The sequence below is a fragment of the Ursus americanus genome, chromosome 3 (genome assembly GCF_024610735.1).
Source record: "Ursus americanus isolate L20-20 chromosome 3, mUrsAme1.1.p, whole genome shotgun sequence".
Taxonomy (NCBI): Eukaryota; Metazoa; Chordata; class Mammalia; order Carnivora; family Ursidae; genus Ursus; species Ursus americanus.
Window position 1 is genome coordinate 65,698,422 of NC_142129.1, and position 8,894 is coordinate 65,707,315.

An 8,894-nucleotide genomic window follows, 5' to 3' on the forward strand; every position below is an offset into this window, starting at 1 on the left:
TCTGTCAAAATTGGTGAAGTAGTATCATGATATTTTGTTAACATAGGCCATATTCTCAGGTACTACATAATAGATTCATTTAGTATAATTAAGATTCTGCAGAGTGATTATCATTGCCATATCTACTTTTGTGAGTGCGAGATATAATTTAGTTGGTAAAGGATTCTTCCTCTTAAGACTTAGAATGAAGCTAATGTACAGGTTTTATTAGGAATATTTTCAAACTTGAATGTGTTACTTATTTAGAAGGAGAATTAACAGAACTATTGAATAATTTAAAGTGTAAAATATATGTAACATGATGTATTAACACCAAAATAAAATTGGGTGCCTGAAATATAATTTAAGTTACGCCTCAGAATGATTTTGAACATAAGTTTTTCTCCTCCTAAGACAAGCATAAATCTGTCTTGCCTACCTGGAAAACTGCTAGATGATCAGATAGACTAAGGAATGAGAAAGAACTTTGGGAAGTGTAAAAGCATCATATTTTTGTAATCCTGTAGTGCAGCACAGGCAGCCATGCTACTGTTGTGACATGTGAAGAAATATTTTGATGTGTATGTTCTTGGTACTCTGGTCAATGATTATCTTTAAACGCCATTATCAGTGGTCACTTTGACAGTGTCAGATCATTACCCAGAAGGATGGCCACCTCATATGACTTTAAATTGGTGCAAGGTACAATTTTGAAACCTTATAAGAATTGGGCAGAAGCTTTGATGGTTTTTTATTAGTTATCTAGTGTTTTGTTCTTAATGAAATTTCAAAATTTAGTTTGGGTGTTCTGTTCTGTTAAGGATTGAGTACCAGGAAATTGGTATTTGGTATCAGGATGATGAAGCCATCAGTGGTAGAAAGTGAGACGAGTCAAGCAGCTGAAGAAAATTATTTTTGTGGGACTTTACAGTTAATAGATTTCTTTACCTTTTTGATCTTCAGAACAGCCCTGCCAAAGTAGGCAGGAAGGGCCTGTCTATTATAAACATTTCATAAAACAGAATACTGCTTCATAGAAAATAAGGAAGTGAAAGGGGCTATGGTTGAATAGCTAATAGGTGTCAGATAAAGACTAGAATCCAGGGTTGTTGTTTTTCCTTTGTCATTTTCCATAATCACTGAATTCCATTTGAAATAGTTTGAATTCAAATTGTAGATGTAATAATGGTCAGTATTTTTCATCAGGCCTTGGGTTAGAATTGTTGCCACTGGATGCCATGTCTCTTCTTCCTATTTCCACTAAATGTTTAATTTAGAGAACTATGATAATGAGCCAAGACTTTTGAAAGATTGCATGGTGTATTAATAATGCCTTTTTATGGCATCTATCCTGTACTTTTTAAAGATAGCCATATCCTTTCTGCCCCACAGTTACCAAGGTGAGAGAGGGAACAACTTCCATTCTTTTGGCAGAGGGCTAACAATTTATGCTACTTTCCATCTACTCATACAGTTGATGCTGGGGAGTTAAACTTGAGTTTTCTAGCTGCCTTAGTGGCTCTGGTTGTATTTCATCTCTAAATCTTGGCATAGGTCTAGATTCTATTATGTATCCACTTCTTGCTCTATCCATACTATGTTCTCTAATAATTTCATCCAGTCTCAGTTGCTTAAAAAAAAAAAATCTCTGTATGTATGATTTCATTCTCTATTTATTCAGTCTTTGTCTCTCCTTGAAGTTCTAAACTTTCATATCCACTAACAATTTGATCACCTTTTCAGTATCTAATGGGTATCTTAAAGTTAACTGGGTGAAAACAAGATTTGATTGTTCTTCTCAAACCTGATCTTTCATCCAGTCTTTCCCATCTCAGTAAATACCCCACCTTCTTCCCCACTGCTGAAGCCAACACTGTAAGAACTGTTCTTGAAATCCTCTAGCCTAGTATTTAGTCTAGTGGCAGGCCCTGTGAACTCCACCTGCAAAGTGTATCCCATATAGTTGATACCACTGTTTGCCTACCCAGCATCTATTTCCCCCTTACTGTTTTCTAACAAGTCATCATTTTTTCCCCCTCAGGTATCCATCCTCTTTTCACATAAGCCATGTGACTCAAGGCAAGTCAACCCCATTCCCAGTTCAGGGTGGGCTCTGCTTAATCTTTAGTCAATCATAACGCCATCTATCATACAAATGAATGGATGGTGGATGGGCAGGCTTAAGTAAATATGGGCCAATAAATAATTGTCTAGGGGCATCTGGCAAAGAGGAATCCTGGCTTTTGAAATAGACACATAAAGCAAGCCTCTATAGGTGTGAATAAGGAGCATGTAGTCTCAATTACTAGTTGCAGTTATCTAACAACTATTCCAGTTTGAGGCCTAAGATAATTAGTCTGGAAGAATGTGATTCTTTGATAATATTGAGGCTGCTCTGGCAGTAAGCTTCCTGTAAAATAAGCATACAAATTTTTTTATTTATGACATCTTAGGTTGGGTATTTGGTTACTGGTATCCAGAAACAACTGATAAATTGAGAATCTATCTACTCCCACTTTCTAGTACCTTAATCTAAACCACCACCATCATTCACTAGGATTTTCTGTAATGATCGCCTAACTAGTCTCCCTACTTTTACTTTTTCTGCCCTACAGTCTTTCCTGTAAAAAACAGGGATCTTATTGAAATTTAGACCATGTCATCCCTTTCTTTAAATGCCATCAAGGACTTCTTAAAGCAGAGTAAAACTTAACTCATAAAGCCCAATATAATCGGCTAATGCCTATCTCAGCTTACATCACTTGATTTTCAGTAATGTCTTATTTTGGTCACTTCTGAAAAGTAAATGAAAGATAAATCACTAAGCAGAAAGTCATGGTGCTCAGTTGCTTGAACACACCAGGGGCCTTTCCACCAGTTGGTACCTGAAAGCCTTGCCCTTCTCATCTTCACAAGTCAGGCACTCAGAAGGGTCTGGCAGAGTCAGTATAGACCAGGAAAAAGAGGAGAGACTTTTTTTTTTTTTTTTTAACAGACATGACTTGTGCCTTCCTTCTTGGTTGTAAGGCACAAATCCATGTAATAGGCCATGTCGTCTCTTTTGTTGTACCTAGACAATTCAAACCTTGTATCTTGCCAGAAGAGGTCAGTAGGATCACCAATGACTGTGAAATATATATATTTTTTGTTATTGCCTGCAGTGAATGTCTTGCAGAAAAATCTTCGTAACATTTTATTTTGCTCAAAATACGACATCATTGTTCACTAATTATTCAATACATTAATTACATGAATCTTACGTTTTCAAGAGTAATCCTTAAGGTAAAATGATGTTCTCTTATCTACATTAGTGTTAATAAATAAAGATAACTAATACGGATGTTTGAACTTTGCAGAGCTCATACTCAAAGACTCATTGCATTGTGTGTGTAGAAACCTGTGATCCAAGTTGATAGGATATATCTTAGTTATTTTGATGATGATATTTCCAAGTAGAGGAATGGACAGATTTTATGAGAAGAGCAATTGCTTTTCTTTGCTAGGGCTAAGAGAGTCACTGTCATTAATCATAAAGATGATGATTTGTGTTTATGTCATTTAATATTTTTCAGTAATTTCCCCTTTGGAGATTAAGAACAGATATATAGATAGGTAGATACAGATATATAGATAGATATAGATATGCTAAATTACTTTGGCTTTGGAAGCATGTATCTTTCCTCTGAAGCAGGACTGTAGGAAAAATATTTCATGGGGTAAAGAAGTCTTGTTAAAATGTATAAAAATTATAAGCAAAGTTTTAAATGCTATTGATTTATATATTGGAGAGGTTTCTTCATATTTTACAATTTAGCTCGTTAAATTAGTAAAACATTTTGGAAGCTAAATTTTCACTGATACAATAGTCTCAGTCTATATATTACTAGATGACAACACAGGATTAATTGCTGTTAGATTTTATTTTGTTTTTCAAATTAAAATTGCTGATAAACTAACAATTGTCTCTTTTTTAATGCCATTGAAGGAAAGCATATAAACTTTTCCTTTTCCTTGGAAAGCTTTTTCCTTAATTTTTCTTGCATGAATGAAATTGGTAATGTCATTTTAGAATTGTCACAAGATACAGAGAAGTCCAGGATATTCAGTCAGGAATTTGATGAGTGATGTCTAATAGTATTCCTAGGAGCTTGTGGATGAAGGTGTGAGAATAGGGTTCCACACATCCCCCTTTGTTTCATTTGGAGCTTTTTGACCTTTACTTCTGTTAGACATTGGGATTCAATGTAGGATTTCATTTGAAATATCGATTTCCCTGCCTTTAAAGTTTGATAACAGTGATCTAGATTTTGTGTGATATTGGCAATTTCTCCTAAATACTACCAAGTAAGTTAGGTTTTGCTTTCTGTCCAGATTCAGGGTATAACCACTACATACTGTGAAAATTATAAACATTTTTTTTCTAAATTTGCTGAGTCTTTGTCATCTTTATATTTGTGACCATGATGTTAGGGAATTGGACAGATTCTTAAAGAGCATCTACCTCTACCACTTCATTTTGCAGTTGAAGAAATAAACCCAAAACACTTATGACCTGTCCCCAAGGTCACATAGGCCAGAAGCAAGAAAAGCTTCTATTCCAGTACTCGTTCCACTGCATTGAACTTTCTCTTTTGGGGATTCTACTTCAATCCAGAATAAAGAATAGTTATTAAATATTAGAAAATGGTATAAAGGAAGGGATGAGAACAAATAGCACTGAAGAAGAAATTCGTTCAAAAAAAATTTGAGTAGCTACTATGTATCAGGCACTACATTTACTGAAATTAAGCTGTTAGCTTACATACAAAATCTATATGTGTTCTATACAGTGTTAATACATTGTTATATATATATATAAATATATATAGATGGTTCCTGGCCTTTGGGTTAAAACAAATTGTTTTAGTGGACATTGGTTTCAACTCGGCCACCCACAATACATTGCCCCTTACGTTGATAACAATACCCAGATTTCCTTATGGGTAATTAACACCACCACCTCCCCACCATCCCCCTCCAGTCTTCATGAAGCCAAGAATTAAGGTCCCCTGTTCAGCCCAAGCCAAAAGAATGAAAGCCTATGGCCAATTCTAGGCCCATTAAATTCTTTTCTCAGACTTTCTATCTCAGAGATAAAAAGATGGGAAAAACTGTCAGAATTAATTCCTGCTTCTGAGACTCTTCTCCCTACCAGGGCATCTTGGGTTCTATCTTTTTTAAATTTGGCACTTCAGCATCATCTTTGATTTTCTTAACTCTCTTCCATTAAAGTCCCTTTTAAGTTAAGTTGGTTTCTGTCACTTACAACCAGTTAACCCCAATTGGTATCTATGTTTCTGAAAGATTCTGCAATTCTTTATTGGATATGACAACACAAACTCCTACAGAAGAACAGGACCTATGAAAACTTAGGCTCTGTATCTCAAAGTCCAAAACCTGAGTCACTGTACTGAGGTATGGTGACCCTAACCCTCAAGTGAAACTTAGCTCTTTGTTACATGAACCAAGCTTGATACCAGAAGACCTGCTACATAATAAATATAATTCCCTTCCCTCAATCATCCTCTCCCTTTTTGCTTGGAGGCAACTTCCTAAGAAGCCATACTGGGCCTCTTAGGACTGTGAAGCACTGCCTTTCTTTTCCCCCAGTCTTCATTTTGATCTGCTGAAGTACTATTGCACTGATGCTCTTGGAGTGCTGTTGACCTTGCTCGCTTGCTGATTGCTTTTAGTGATTCTTTTCAGTGATTGATGGAATGAATGGACAGTAATGAAAACAGAGTTGGTTCACTTTATCTTAGCAGGATTAAAGGCTGAAAACAAATCTAATTTTCTTTATGGGAAGGAGAAGTAGAAACAAAAGATTTTGATCATCTTAGAGTAACATGAAAAGAAGACTGAAGGAATTAATATGGTAAAAGGAAAGAAGCGTAACTGTTAGATTCCTAATGGAAGAACTGGTGGTGCTCTAATGTCCTTGTTAACAATAAATGCCATTTGCATACCAGGCATGGTATACATACATACAAGCCCACAGATTCTCCAGATAAATTTGTGATCTAAGTTGGGGGGGAAAAGACATGTGGGAAATGTAAAAACTATCATGGGAAAATTGAAGAGATTAGAATAAGAGCTTTGGACAGTGTAATTGGAGATCTTTCCCTTTCCGCAGTACCTCTATAAAATCAGAAGAGTTTAGTTCATAGGAAATTAAAGATACATAGAAAGTTCTTGAGTTCTTTGAGTTGTTTTTCTGCCAACAGTGATGAATATGAAGGATTAATTTTAAAACTAGTATAACAGAATGTTAGATATTTGAAAATATATTTTAAATTAAAATTCCAACCCTATTAATACTTGAATGCAAATTACAAGTGCCTGGGACTGTGGTAGGCCCAGTTATAGAAGGATGAACTGTACAAGAATATTCTTTGTCCTGTGACATTTTCCCTGAAGGAATAAATAGGTGGTTCAATCTACAGGTAGAGAGAAAGGTGGCAGAATAGCCCATTGTAGTATCATTGCATTACTGTAATTGTAGTTTATATGTCAATGACTTAATCTCTAGGCCTCTGTTTTACAACTGAAAAATGGGGATGTATCAGCCCCTGCCCACCTATAAATGCCTCTAAGGAAACTAGAAAATGCCACCCTTTCCTTCAGCAAATGTAGCCCCACAAGCTTGGCAAGTGGAGCATAGGCTGGGTATCAGCCACCACACTTTCTTTTGCTGGGTTCTCTTGTACAAAGTACAATTTAGATAGTTGTATGTAGCAGCCTTCGTCTGAGTTCTTGGTTGCTTGCAACAAAGACCAACCCTAAATATCTTAAGTCAAAGGAGAATTCACTGGCAAGAATTTGGGGCTGTAGGACTATGAGAAAGTGACAAGAGTTAGGGCATCTCTGGCATCAGGACCTTAGTTAACCAAGGTTTCAACTCAGGAGCTGCCTGATTCTTGGGTCTGAGTATCACTTCAATGAATTTGACCTCTGCCTGTGCCCTCTTCCTTTGCATTACTCACTCACTGGGATTTACAGCCCTAGGAGTGGTGTTTGATTGCCTGGTCCCAGGGTGTACCAGGAAGCTATTGAAGGAAGGAATGAAGAAAGAAACAGCCTCCCTCTTCAGAAATGGGAATGGTAGTGAGAGGTGGCCCTTGGTGCCCTCCCACTAAGACTACACACCACTTGAATTATCCCCAAGGGGGGATGCTGTTAGGAAGGTGGGTATGTGTGGATACAGTTGGGTGCTGGATAAATACAAAATCGTAAATGTCTGGTATAGGACTTAGATATTTGTATCTGCTGTTTTTGCTTATATAAGATATTGTCTAGTCCTAGCTCCTATCAGATTCAGAGCCTTCCAAATGACCCTGTCCCCACTCCTTCTTCCTATTAGGAAAGACCACTAGTGCTTGTGGACGGGATTACCAGAATGAGAGAATAATAACAGCGATTCTGGTTTTCAGTACTTGCCCAAGACTCTGCTGTTTTTCCTCTTAGATGTGAATTTTTTATGCCCGCAAGTTTCTTCTGTGTACAAAACTTTTGTAGTCAAGTCTCTGTACAAACTTCTAGCCTAGCACCTAGTCCAGTGGAATTTGTCTTTCTAATGCCATTGTCCATATTATGGAACAACAAACTTCTTTCTTTTGATGGAATGATGTTCATTTATTTAAAAAAAATACTAACACTGTTCTAAGACCTAGTGATGTTCTAAGTTCTAGTTTATCTATTTTTTTTAATAAGTAAAACCCTAGATGATCTTATAGATTCCTTGTGTGTTATAGTCTAGTGGTGGAGACAAAAAATAAGTGGACATATTTGTAAATTCTTAAGTATAAACTATGAGGGGAATAATTTTACATAAAAAAAAACAAGGCTCAATAATGAAGGATAGCGAGGGTGAGACCTTAAGAAAGGATGGTCATTAGACTTCTCTGAGGAACACATGAGTCATGATCTGAATATTGACAAGAAACCTCTCAGACAGATGGGTGGTGAGATAGAGATCAAGGATGTAGGGAGTAAATTTAGGGTGGGGTTGGGGTGTAAGTGTTTTTTATTATTCAGTATGGGCCAGGCTTAAGCTGTGGTAACAAGTAGCCCCAAAATCGTAGTGTCTTAACACTTAAAAGTTTATTTCTTGCTTATGCAAAGTCTTTTCTCTGGGACAACTATACTCTTTTGGTAACTCAGGTCCACCACATGGACACCCATCTCCACACATGGCTGTCATGTTCTCCACCAAAATAGAAGAACAAGGGGGAAGGTTATGCAATGCTTTTCTCCACTGTTAACAGACCATTGACCTGGATTAGTTCACAGCCCTATCTAACTGCAGTAAGCTGGGATGCTGAGGGAGGAGTGGAGAGCTGTGTATTGTGGAGCACTAGTCCCATCTGCATCAATTCAATGTGGGAGTAAGAGGGGAACTAGAGCATCCCAGGCATAGAGAAGAGAAAGGTCTGGAAATAGGATTATGATTAGCATACTGCAGTACTGTTGGGTTGTTAAGAGATCATGCCACCTTCTGTAGCCATGTAGAAGGTGCACACTTGAAGAATGATACTTGAAGAATTGTTCCAGTTACTGGAATTCAGTGGAAAATCATGTCTTTCATACAAAAATATGGCTTCTAGGACTTCTGGGGAAGATGACAGTAGGAGGATCCTAAGCTCACCTTGTTCCACAGATACACCTAGATAACACCCACATTAGTGTAAGTAACTCAGAAAATGACCTGAAAACAGGCAGAACAGACTCTCCACACTAAATTAGAGAAGAAGCCATATCAAGAAGAGTAGAAAGCAGGAGATGTGGTTGGAAACCAAGCTGACCTGTGAGAATATCCACAGGAGGGGGGGACACTTACAGGCACAGAGAAGGAAGATGAGCAGACCCCACACCAGGCA